Source organism: Schistocerca piceifrons, chromosome 6, assembly GCF_021461385.2.
Source record: "Schistocerca piceifrons isolate TAMUIC-IGC-003096 chromosome 6, iqSchPice1.1, whole genome shotgun sequence".
Classification (NCBI taxonomy): Eukaryota; Metazoa; Arthropoda; class Insecta; order Orthoptera; family Acrididae; genus Schistocerca; species Schistocerca piceifrons.
The window spans coordinates 536,608,259-536,622,530 of NC_060143.1; positions in this window are offsets into that span (position 1 = coordinate 536,608,259).

Here is a 14,272-nt window from a genome sequence, read left to right on the forward strand (position 1 = left end):
GAAAGAACGAACACCTATATCTTTACGTACAAGTTCTCATTTCCCTTATTTTATCGTGGTGATCGTTTCTCCCAATGTAGGTCGGCGTCAACAAAATATTTTCGCATTCAGAGGAGAAAGTTGGTGACTGGAATTTCATGAGAAGATTCTGACGTGACGAAAAACGCCTTTCAATGATATCCAGCCGAAATCCTGTATCATTTCAGTGACACTCTCTCCCATATTTCGCGATAATACAAAACGTGCTGCACTTCTTTGAACTTTTTCGATGTACTCCATCAGTCCTACCTGGTAAGGATCCCACCCCGCAAAGCAGTATTCTAAAAGAGGGCAGACAAGCGTAGTGTAGGCAGTCTCCTTAGTAGATCTGTTACATTTTGTAAGTGTGCTGCCAATAAAACGCAGTCTTTGGTTAGCCTTCCCCACAACATTTTCTGTGTGTTTCTTCCAATTTAAGTTGTTCGTAATTATAATTCCTAGGTATTTAGTTGAATTACAGCCTTTAGATTTGACTAACTTATCGTGTAACCGAAGTTTAACGGATTTGTTTAGCACTAATGTGGATGACCTCACACTTTTCGTTATTTAGGGTCAACTGCCAATTTTCACATCATTCAGATATCTTTCCTAAATCGTTTTGCAATTTGTTTCGGTCTTCTGATGACTTTATTAGTCGATAAACGACAGCCTCATCTGCAAACGACCTAAGACGGCTGCTCAGATTGTCTCCCAGATCGTTTATATAGATAAGGATCAATAAAGGGCCTATAACACTACCTTGGAGAACGCCAGAAATCACTTATGTTTTAGTCGATGACTTTCTGTCAATTACTACGAACTGTGTCCTCTCTGACAGGAAGTCACAAATCCAGTCAGATAACTGAGACGATATTCCGTAAGTACACAATTTCATTATAAGCCGCTTGTGTGGTACAGTGTCAAAAGCCTTCTGGAAATCCAGAAATACAGAATCGATCTGAAATCCCTTGTCAACAGCACTCAGCACTTCATGCGAATAAAGAGCTAGGTGTGTTTCACAAGAACGATGTTTTCTAAACCCATGTTGAGTGTGTGACAACAGACCCTTGTCTTCGAGGTAATTCATAATGTTACAACACAATATATATTCCAGAATAATCGACGTTAATGATATGGGTCTGTAATTAAGTGGGTTACTCCTACTACTTTTCTTGAATATTGGTGTGTCCTGTGCAACTTTCCAGACTTTGGGTTCGGATCTTTCGTCGAGTGAACTGTTGTATATGACTGACAAGTATCGAGCTAATGCGTCAGCATACTCTGAAACGAACCTAACTGGTATACAGTCTGGACCTCATCACACTTAGTCAACTGTTTCTTCATTCTAGTATCTACGTCTGATACAAAAGTTTGCAAAGTCGTAACCTTTTCCCTATCGTCTTTTCGCGCTAATTCTACCTTTTCAACTATCTTATTTTCAATAATGGGAACAACAATCTATTCCAGTTTCCTTAGATCTCTACTTCTGTCTGAAAACGACTATTTATGCTTCTTATTTTTGACTACCTCTCTCACGTCCTGCTTAAGGTTATTCGTGTTAACAACTCCAATATTATTAACTAAACTCCGCTGGTTAACAATATTTATTGCTTTGATCTGACCATCCATTTTACGTAATCGTGCACCAGTTTCACTGTTAACTGATTCCGATTGAGCATTAATTTAAGCGTTAACTGATTCACATTGAGCTTATATTGATTCAGACTGACCATTAATTTTAGCATTAATTGATTCGGATTGGCCGGCCGATGTGGCCGTGCGTTTCTAGGCGCTTCAGTCTGGAACCGTGTGGTCGCTACGGTCGCAGGTTCGAATCCTGCCTCGTGCATGGATGTGTGTGATGTCCTTAGGTTAGTTAGGTTTAAGTAGTCCTAAGTTCTAGGGGACTGATGACCACAGATGTTAAGTAACATAGTTCTCAGAGCCATTTTAACCATTTTTTATTCAGATTGAGGTTTTATTGAATCTGAATGAGAATTAATTGATTCAGATTGAGTTTTAATTGATTCAGACAGACCATTAATTTTACTGTTCAACATGCTCAAAAAGCCCGCATCTCGTGGTCGTGCGGTAGCGTTCTCGCTTCCCACCCCCCGGGTTCCCGGGTTCGATTCCCGGCGGGGACAGGGATTTTCTCTGCCTCGTGATGGCTGGGTGTTGTGTGATGTCCTTAGGTTAGTTAGGTTTAAGTAGTTCTAAGTTCTAGGGGACTGATGACCATAGATGTTAAGTCCCATAGTGCTCAGAGCCATTTTGAACATGCTCAAAAAATCGTTTATATTTTCAGATATTGCTGGTTTTCACTCTTGACTCTGGTTATTTCTTAATACACTCCTGGAAATTGAAATAAGAACACCGTGAATTCATTGTCCCAGGAAGGGGAAACTTTATTGACACACTCCTGGGGTCAGATACATCACATGATCACACTGACAGAAGCACAGGCACATAGACACAGGCAACAGAGCATGCACAATGTCGGCACTAGTACAGTGTATATCCACCTTTCGCAGCAATGCAGGCTGCTATTCTCCCATGGAGACGATCGTAGAGATGCTGGATGTAGTCCTGTGCAACGGCTTGCCATGCCATTTCCACCTGGCGCCTCAGTTGGACCAGCGTTCGTGCTGGACGTGCAGACCGCGTGAGACGACGCTTCATCCAGTCCCAAACATCCTCAATGGGGGACAGATCCGGAGATCTTGCTGGCCAGGGTAGTTGACTTACACCTTCTAGAGCACGTTGGGTGGCACGGGATACATGCGGACGTGCATTGTCCTGTTGGAACAGCAAGTTCCCTTGCCGGTCTAGGAATGGTAGAACGATGGGTTCGATGACGGTTTGGATGTACCGTGCACTATTCAGTGTCCCCTCGACGATCACCAGTGGTGTACGGCCAGTGTAGGAGATCGCTCCCCACACCATGATGCCGGGTGTTGGCCCTGTGTGCCTCGGTCGTATGCAGTCCTGATTGTGGCGCTCACCTGCACGGCGCCAAACACGCATACGACCATCATTGGCACCAAGGCAGAAGCGACTCTCATCGCTGAAGACGACACGTCTCCATTCGTCCCTCCATTCACGCCTGTCGCGACACCACTGGAGGCGGGCTGCACGATGTTGGGGCGTGAGCGGAAGACGGCCTAACGGTGTGCGGGACCGTAGCCCAGCTTCATGGAGACGGTTGCGACTGGTCCTCGCCGATACCCCAGGAGCAACAGTGTCCCTAATTTGCTGGGAAGTGGCGTTGCGGTCCCCTACGGCGCTGCGTAGGATCCTACGATCTTGGCGTGCATCCGTGCGTCGCTGCGGTCCGGTCCCAGGTCGACGGGCACGTGCACCTTCTGCCGACCACTGGCGACAACATCGATGTACTGTGGAGACCTCACGCCCCACGTGTTGAGCAATTCGGCGGTACGTCCACCCGGCCTCCCGCATGCCCACTATACGCCCTCGCTCAAAGTCCGTCAACTGCACATACGGTTCACGTCCACGCTGTCGCGGCATGCTACCAGTGTTAAAGACTGCGATGGAGCTCCGTATGCCACGGCAAACTGGCTGACACTGACGGCGGCGGTGCACAAATGCTGCGCAGCTAGCGCCATTCGACGGCCAACACCGCGGTTCCTGGTGTGTCCGCTGTGCCGTGCGTGTGATCATTGCTTGTACAGCCCTCTCGCAGTGTCCGGAGCAAGTATGGTGGGTCTAACACACCGGTGTCCATGTGTTCTTTTTTCGATTTCCAGGAGTGTTGTTTCCTCGTATTCACCATCAATGGATTCGGTTTTGATATTTACTGCGTAGCATCTGCACATGACAGCATTCCTCTTTTTGTCCGTTCCTGTAGTTTCAGCGGTAGAGGGGATTCCACTGCCAGCGTTCCCCTTTGTTCTATCGATTGTTCCCGGTTAAGTACAATCAAGTTATCAGTTTCCTTTATGTTCATCATGTTGTTTTTTATTGATTAATGCAGATTTAGAACCCTTGTGGCTTATTTTCACCACTTTACTACTGTCGTGCGTGAGCGACTTTATTTGTAGCGATAGGGCTTAATTCGCTACGAATCTGCACAATACAAAATTCGTGCCAAGAGCAACACCAAATTGATACTGTTCTGTCACTAGAGTCACCACGTATAACCTTCCCCTTCATAATTGGCCTACTGAATCGCAATATAAATGACTGTGATCGCGTATGTCTCATGAAATTTTACAATGAATATGGCTATCGTTACCAAAGGAAAACAATACCGATTAGGAGGAGAATGTGTACAACAGACACTTCTGAAGGAAGAGTCTGTTCTAAACCTGATCTAAACATGGATAGTTTGTAATTGGTGGAATATACTCCTATCGCTCACAAACCACACAGGGCGGGAAAGGGTACTATGTAATACTTAATACAAAAAGTGCTAGTTAGTGAAAAAAGGAATAATTAAACGGTCGCCAGCGCTCTATGGCTATAAATATCCAGAATTCTAAGAAAAGTAATGGCAAAGAAAATGAAGCAAATAAAAATAATCAGTGGCATGATAACAGAAGTTTGTCACGCTTTTCCACATCATGACAGTTGACGAGAAAATGAAAGAATCAGAAAGCGCTGAGTTTGCAGTTACTTAATGTGAAATACTAAATTTTGAAAGCAAAGTTAAATGAAGTTACTGGTTAAGTAAATGACTGATGGTAACTGAAATTTTGTCACATAAAAAAAGGTTTTCAGTAACCTTAGCGTAACTTAATGCAAAATTTGTAAAAACCAAGCAATTTACTTTTTATTATTGAAAGACTGAATTGAATTTACTTCAAGCAGCTGATTTACTATAAGATAAGGACAATAAAATCCCTACAGAGCCAGCGTAAATCACTCGCTAAGCTAAATACATAATAGATGAAACTGCGCACTCTTCATTTGGCTATATATTTAGTTGTTAGTTTTGCGACTGAAATTTTACGTTACTTTAAGTGAGTGAAGTTAATACTCAAAATTGCAAATTAGTTAAACCTCTGCTATGCAATACGAGAATGAACAGGTACTGAGGCAGCAAACTTTAGAGTGACACTGGTCATTAGCAAACGAACAAAACTGGCAGTAATTAGTTGATCAATTTTCGTATTTTTACGATACTCGGTGACTGCATGGGAAGGTTGAAAAAATGGTGCAAATGGCTCTGAGCACTATGGGACTTAACATCTATGGTCATCAGTCCCCTAGAACTACTTAAACCTAATGCTTTCGATATTCAGTTGAAGGAGTCTGATAGTTGGTCCAATGTTTCTTGTTAATGAGCTCTGAAAAGAACTGTTTCTGCTATTTAGTTGATATGTCATTGCCAGGAGATCCTATGGATAGTCTGGCTGCCTGTAATCACTGTTGCTCAATTAGCACCACCCAGGAGGCACGTGTAGGGTATTTTAAGGTTAAACCTACGGACGTGAGGCTTGTTGATACCTAGCTGAATACGACAATGCGCGTAATATCTGGCACAATCAGATCTACTCCAGTTTATTGGCTTCCACTGTTAACTGGTATAATGCCTCCTGATCTACGCAAATGTACTGCCCTTATGAGAGAATTCCACAAGATCTCCAGGAATTCTAACCTACCCGTGCGTAGCGACCTGCCACTTTTAAATCGCAAGAGACTGAAATCACGTCATCCAACTCTGTGCGATGCTGCTGACATGGTGGCTAAGAATTTCAAACCTCTTGAAGAATGGAAAGGTCGGTGGGAAGCAGTGACAGATGTGCACCTGCATAACATCTTCTCAGGTGCTAAACTTCCAAGTGGATTCGACTTACCACGCAAGACGTGGTCTACTCTCAACAGAATCCGTACCAGCCATGGGCGATGCAGGGATGCTCTCTTTAAGTGGAACAAGCTGCCTGATCCAGCTTGTGACTGCGGGGCTCCATACCAGACTGTTCACCACATCGTCAGTGAATGCAGGATTCGAGCCTATCACGGCGCCAAAGAGGACTTCCTGCTAGCAACTCCAGATGCAGTGCGCTGGATTGAAGGACTGGATATTCAGTTGTAAAAACAAACTTAAGTTTCTTGTGTGCCAATATGTACATATATATATGTAATTTCATGATATGTCTGTATTAGCCATACGCTAAAATAAAAAAAAAACTTAAACCTAACTAACCTAAGGACAGCACACAACACCCAGCCATCACGAGGCAGAGAAAATCCCTAACCCCGCCGGGAATCGAACCCGGGAACCCGGGCGTGGGAAGCGAGAGCGCTACCGCACGACCACGAGATGCGGGCCCTTGGGAAGGAAAAGGGACCCTGCATAGTAATAATGTCTAAGGACAATGACAACACAGGAAATCTACAAGTTTTCGCTATTACCGGATATTACTCAAGAAAGTTAGTCGCTGAAGTTTCTGAAGAAATGCCACTGGGTAATGCTTGTATAGTACTAGTTATACTTTGTCAGTTAACAGTCTTTCGAAGTTATAGCTGTGCGGACGATGAAGAATGTAGAAGACGACCATGCGAACTACGAGTTCTCTCCAGAGCCACGGATAATTATGGTACAAGCAATAGTATGCTTCCTCCGCCTGCCCACTCTGACCGTGCTCTGAATACTCGCGGGGTCAACAAAGTAGGTGCGCATACTATGACGCGGTCATAGCTGCACACCGCCTCTGCCGGAGAGCGCAACGAACACTTCCGCACTCATTAAAGACTCAGCTGTCGTGTCTCCCCTCTGCTCGCAGCGCGAAACTCTCTCCATACGCTAAGTAAAACAAGGGCACAGCTACGGCTATTTCTTTGCTGCTACCGATACATTTAAACACAGTTCCCTTGGTGATTAACAAGCAATTTACAATATTTCATTTATAATTACAGTCAATTATATGCGCTCACAAATAAATACAATGTTACATCCATCACATATCAAGGGGGTAGGACGTCAAACAGACGGATTTGGAGCAGGAGAGGCACCACAGGACATTTTAATTTCCACTGTCTATAATATTAAAAAATAAATTCATAAAAGTTTGTCAGCGTGATCAGGGAGGATTCAGAATTCCCGCTCATAGCAGTGGAAGTTCATAAACATAACAAAATATATTTTTACATCTGAAATTTCATCATTTTTTCACTTACTATTGGCTGCATTTGTTGCTATAGGTACAGTTTTCTTCATAAGTAAGAGAGATTCTTCGATGAATTTTGGACAGCGTACAAACCATGCTTACGGGTTTATAAAATTCTAGAATTTATTTAATTTACGAAAAAATGAATGAGCTGTTACACTTTAAACTTCATGTTTTATAGTTACTTATCTTAATTTTTTATGGTCAGAAAGCAGATGGCAGTTATAAGAGTCGAGGGATATGAAAGGGAAGCAGTGGTTGGGAAGGGAGTGAGAAAGGGTTGTAGCCTCTCCCCGATGGTATTCAATCTGTATATTGAGCAAGCAGTAAACGAAACAAAAGAAAAATTCGGAGTAGGAATTAAAATCCATGGAGAAGAAAAAAAACTTTGAGGTTCGCCGATGACATTGTAATTCTGCCAGAGACAGCAAAGGACTTGGAAGAGCAGTTGAACGGAATGGACAGTGTCTAGAAAGGAGGGTATAAGTCGAACATCAACAAAAGCAAAACGAGGATAATGGAATATAGTCGAATTAAGTCGGCTGATGCTGAGGGAATTAGATTAGGAAATGAGACACTTGAAGTAGTAAAGGAGTTTTGCTATTTGGGGAGCAAAATAACTGATGATGGTCGAAGTGGAGAGGATATAAAATGTAGACTGGCAATGGCAAGGAAAGCGTTTCTGAAGAAAAGAAATTTGTTAACGTCGAGTATTGATTTAAGTGTCAGGAAGTCGTTTCTGGAAGTATTTGTATGGAGTGTAGCCATGTATGGAAGTGAAACATGGACGATAAATAGTTTGGACAAGAAGAGAACAGAAGCTTCCGAAATGTGGTGCTACAGAAGAATGCTGAAGATTAGATGGGTAGATCACATAACAAATGAGGAGGTATTGAATAGAATTGGGAAGAAGAGGAGTTTGTGGCACAACTTGACTAGAAGAAGGGATCGGTTGGTAGGACATGTTCTGAGGCATCAGGGGATCACCAATTTAGTACTGGAGGGCAGCGTGGAGGGTAAAAATCGTAGAGGGAGACCAAGAGATGAATACAATAAGCAGATTCAGAAGGACGTAGGCTGCAGAAGGTACTGGAAGATGAAGAAGCTTGCACAGGATAGAGTAGCATGGAGAGCTGCATCAAACCAGTCTCAGGACTGAAGACTACAACAACAACAACATGTTAATTTTTACCACAGTTCTTAATAGCTTCGGAAAATTTTGAGACTCGTGGCACCATCGTGTTCCAGCCACGGCTTCAGGTCTCAACGCATGCCTTCTGGATCTTCCATCGCCTGTCTTCTGGTCCCATGGTTTATAATGAACAACTATAGGGCTCCACCTGCTGTAATCCTGACGAGCTGCGTGTCCGACCAATTGTCACGTCAGTCTTGGAATTCTCTCTGGCATATCTGCTACTTTTTTTCGGCTTGTAATGTCCTGTGATCGATTCTATCCCTGAAGACAATTCCTAACATCTGTCGCCTCATGGCTCTTTGAGTACGCTGTAGTTAACGAGCACTTGCCAGAGTCATAGTTTCTAGTAATAACTCGTAGTATCCACATATTATAGACCTAAAGGTTCAGGTTGTTTCGGACATCTTGTTGCTCAGCATAAACCTTAGTTTCTGGAAAGCTACCTAACTCAGTCCTATTCTGCGAGAAATTTCTGCTTGTTAATTGTTTTACTCAGTTTGGTTTTCCCCAGTTTAATTTTCTGGCCAAGACAGATGTATTCATAAACAGCTTCCAAGACTGGTTTCCGCCTGACAGTTGGTTGTCTGAGCTTAGTATTTTTGTTTTATTGAGGCTCATTTCCAAGCCAGTCTTTGCAGAGGCAAGTTTTAGTTGTTGGATTGTACTGTTCAGTTCTTCCGATCTTCACTTATGACCACAACATCATCGGAAAGCACGATGCTTCAGATATGAGCCACAGATCTTTATTCCTCTGCTGTTCTTGTATAGCGATTTGAATACATCTTCCAGCGTAAGGTTAACAGTTTCGGAGAGGTGCTGTCGCCATGGTGAACACTGCCGACTGGGCTCTTACCGGAGATAAGTTTGTCATTCGCTCCGACTGCAATAGTTGCCTGTACATAAACGTGTTTTAGGAGCTTTGGGTTACACTAAAGCAGCCGAAAGATTATCTAAGATCTAAAAAGGTCACACGAACCGTGACGTTATACTTAGATGTATTCTCAAGAAGAAGGTGAATAGTCTGGATGTAATCCATGGTCAAAAAATCTGTTTGAAATCCAATTTGCTTAACAGGCTGGCAGGAAATCCAATTCTCTAGTGAGGCTCTTTGTCAAAGTTTTAATCCGGAATGTGTAAAGTTGTGATAAACTACCCAGATAGTAGTTCTCCAAGTTTTCCTTATCATCCTTTTTGAAGAACAGTACCCCTTCAGAATATTTCCGTTTTCTGGTATTCTTCCATATTTGATACAGCTGTTGATTCGCATCTTGACGGCTTCCACTTAGTTTCATCATTGCATTTGTAATCATGTCCTCCCCAGGGACTTTGTTGTTTTTTTTAATTGTTTTAGTGCACTTTCTACTTCAGGAGTAGTTTTCTTCCTGTGCTCCTTCCTGTGTATCTCCCAGGACTACTCTTTCTCGAGTAGCCTGCCAATGGTCGCAGTGTACACCTATTGCCCTAAAAAAGAACACCTAAGACAGCACATGTGCGCAGCGTGAGATTTTTAATATACTCTCGCCCCCTTACGCGACCGGCTTATTTGTGTACTTAGAAACTGTAAAACGTGGATTTCTGTAAATTTTTACCCACATATTTGTGAATTTTAAAACCGTTAAATTAACAATTAAAATGTTTTTCCTGACTTCTTACTACGAGACTACAATGGTTGTAGGGGGTAAGTTCGGATAAAATTGGAAACGTAATCTGTTTTTGGATAATCTGTTCAAAATTCTTTTCCTTTCATTACCTTCCCAAGCAAAGGATAACTTACTATTGTTAACGAAAGCTGGAGGCATGAGGGGGCGCGACGATTAAAACATCGACGAGGAAGCAGTACGTTGGTTGACTCAGGTGAAAAGAAACTGGAATAGACCTGTTATTCACCATTTGTTCTTTGCTGTATTTTCATCAAAATGTTTCAAATCGATATAAAAATTTCATATACTTGAGACTAAAAAGCAAAAAGTAATTTTTAAGTACAAATTAACTTCTTTAAAACTATAATCTTTGCAAATATGATTAAAAATATAATAAAATTGTCATAGACCCACACAGTTTCCATAGCTCATAGAAACGGTCCTAAAATTTTTTGACTTTGAATTTTTAATAATTACGAAAATAGGATCTTTGCGCAGGTCGGCCAAATCATGGGCCAATTATGTTAGTGTTGTTCCCATGCGGGGGTTGGTGTAGTGTGAAGTCTACACAACGCTAATAAGACGGGTGCGGTGTCGGGTCTCTGTACGGAAGCTCTTTTTAATCTTCGTTATTTACGTTACTTACACTCCAAATAAACCGAAATAATGCTCAGTATATTAGGTTTATTAATATTTTCGTAAAAGGCTTGAAAAGCAAAGGCAGAGAAAAATTTCGGATTCAAATTAAATTTCCAGGTAGGGATTTTATTACACGAACTGGGGTGATAGCCACCGTAAAAACCGGGGAAGCAATAACTTTCCTCGGCATCTTACATGCATAAACACCGCAGTATCACACTTAAATGATTGTTTTACGGTTTCTGTAGAAATACAATATGACGATTGAAAAGGACATCGCATGGTTGCATTAGGGGAGTGAGTTTAGGTGAAATCTCTTTAGTGTACAATGACAATCTTCTTCCATCCTGAAAAATCTCGTTGTATAATTGTGGATTTGTTTGCCCTCCCCACGAGTCAAATACCAGATGAAATTAGTTCTCCTGCACGTAGAAATTTCATCACATCAGTCAAAAAATTGCTTTTAGATACCTTCTTTGAAAATATTGAGTATTATTTTGGTCTGTTTGCAGTGTAACTGATTTATTTATTAATATATTAAAAAACTAAAAACCCGCCTCGATTGCGAAAAAAGCACCTACTGTTAAGTGTTAATCCAGGCTTCGGCGTAGATAACTACACCTTCTTCAGAATAACAATAAAACTACAAGTGCCTAAGAAGACCTTTGTCAATGATTAAAAGAACACCATAGCTATAGATTTATAAACGAAAAAGAAAAGGAAAACACAAACAGTACATATGTACAAAGTCAAAACCACTACTTAACTTAATGGTGTACGCTCCACCTCACACGGCCTATGTTCGATGGGCCATGGCCCGTCATAAACTGCAGCTACAAACGGTCGCTCACTTACAACCCTGACCCACTATCTATGCACATGCGTAAGACAAGGGAAGTTACTTGAATGCGCATGCGCATACGAATACGAGAAAGTTTATACAGGGTGTTTCAAAAATGACCGGTATATTTGAAACGGCAATAAAAACTAAACGAGCAGCGATAGAAATACACCGTTTGTTGCAATATGCTTGGGACAACAGTACATTTTCAGGCAGACAAACTTTCGAAATTACAGTAGTTACAATTTTCAACAACAGATGGCGCTGCAAGTGATGTGAAAGATATAGAAGACAACAGAGTCTGTGGGTACGCCATTCTGTACGCCGTCTTTCTGCTGTAAGCGTGTGCTGTTCACAACGTGCAAGTGTGCTGTAGACAACATGGTTTATTCCTTAGAACAGAGGATTTTTCTGGTGTTGGAGTTCCACCGCCTAGAACACAGTGTTGTTGCAACAAGACGAAGTTTTCAACGGAGGTTTAATGGAACCAAAGGACCGAAAAGCGATACAATAAAGGATCTGTTTGAAAAATTTCAACGGACTGGGAACGTGACGGATGAACGTGCTGGAAAGGTAGGGCGACCGCGTACGGCAACCACAGAGGGCAACGCGCAGCTAGTGCAGCAGGTGATCCAACAGCGGCCTCGGGTTTCCGTTCGCCGTGTTGCAGCTGTGGTCCAAATGACGCCAACGTCCACGTATCGTCTCATGCGCCAGAGTTTAGACCTCTATCCATACAAAATTCAAATGCGGCAACCCCTCAGCGCCGCTACCATTGCTGCACGAGAGACATTCGCTAACGATATAGTGCACAGGATTGATGACGGCGATAAGCATGTGGGCAGCATTTGGTTTACTGACGAAGCTTATTTTTACCTGGACAGCTTCGTCAATAAACAGAACTGGCGCATATGGAGAACCGAAAAGCCCCATGTTGCAGTCCCATCGTCCCTGCATCCTCAAAAAGTACTGGTCTGGGCCGCCATTTCTTCCAAAGGAATCATTGGCCCATTTTTCAGATCCGAAACGATTACTGCATCACGCTATCTGGACATTCTTCGTGAATTTGTGGCGGTACAAACCGCCTTAGTTGACACTGCGAACACCTCGTGGTTTATGCAAGATGGTGCCCGGCCACATCGCACGGCCGACGTCTTTAATTTCCTGAATGAATATTTCGATGATCGTGTGATTGCTTTGGGCTATCCGAAACATACAGGAGGCGGCGTGGATTGGCCTCCCTATTCGCCAGACATGAACCCCTGTGACTTCCTTCTGTGGGGACACTTGAAAGACCAGGTGTACCGCCAGAATCCAGAAACAATTGAACAGCTGAAGCAGTACATCTCATCTGCATGTGAAGCCATTCCGCCAGACACGTTGTCAAAGGTTTCGGGTAATTTCATTCAGAGACTACGCCATATTATTGCTACGCATGGTGGATATGTGGAAAATATCGTACTATAGAGTTTCCCAGACCGCAGCGCCATGTGTTGTTGAAAATTGTAACTACTGTAATTTCGAAAGTTTGTCTGCCTGAAAATGTACTGTTGTCGCAAGCATATTGCAACAGACGGAGTATTTCTATCGCTGCTCGTTTAGTTTTTATTGCCATTTCAAATATACCGGTCATTTTTGAAACACCCTGTACATGGGTCAGGGCTAAATAGCCCACATATTCCCAACCGTGGATCAACGTGTATCAAAAAATGAAATGAATAGAACAAGAGACGAGCTAAATAGGAGATGAAACCTAAAAATAACCGCATACGGTTGTTTATGCTAGTAAAGAAACTTATATATGAAGCTACCTATGACAACAGGAGGAACTCTTAAAAACTATACCTAAAGCCAGTAGTTAACACTTAACACTAGGTGCTTTTTTCGCAGGCGAGGCGGGTTTTTAGTGTTTTAATATGTTAACCAACGATTGCTGACGCGCTGCGATGTTGCAGGTTATTTATTTACTAACATCACAGAGTGAGCCACCACCTTGGTGGCCATAATGAGTCATTTGCTACTGCAAACTAGACAATTTTTCAGAATTTTAGTACTTTTCTTGTTTCTTACGTAATTAAATTGTTAATCAAAAAAGAAAAAAAACACAAAATACCTGAAGCACAATCGTAAAAATTACTAATTCTTCAGAAGAAAAATATACACGGAAGGGAAGATTTATATAGCAGAAGAGACCCTCTTACCTGGCTATTTCAAGTGGGAGGGCGTCGGTAAACACTTCGAGCCTGTCTTACATGAACTGACATACTCTCCTCTACTATAGCTAGTATGTATGTACGTATCTTGTGGTATTAGCTGTACGTGATCTGTATATATGGTATGACAAAACTATTTGTTACTACAATTGCTTCCTCCACTTAAATGCTCCGTATGCGGGAGATGACCCTCGGTAGGTGACCTCCAGCCTCGTCTGCCCAAAGTGCGCTTATTATCTACGTAGTGCGCTTGTGTTTGTGTATTTACGTCTTATTATACTGCATACGTACGTTTATGCACAATTTCATAAAGTTCCCATGTACAGTTTGCATCATATACATTTCACAAATTACACATTTACATGTTTGAAAACCATGGACGAAATAACTAAATGCCGGCCGGAGTGGCCGTGCGGTTATAGGCGCTACAGTCTGGAGCCGAGCGACTGCTACAGTTGCAGGTTCGAATCCTGCCTCGGGCATGGACGTGTGTGATGTCCTTAGGTCAGTTAGGTTTAATTAGTTCTAAGTTCTAGGCGACTGATGACCTCAGAAGTCAAGTCGCATAGTGCTCAGAGCCATTTGAACCATTT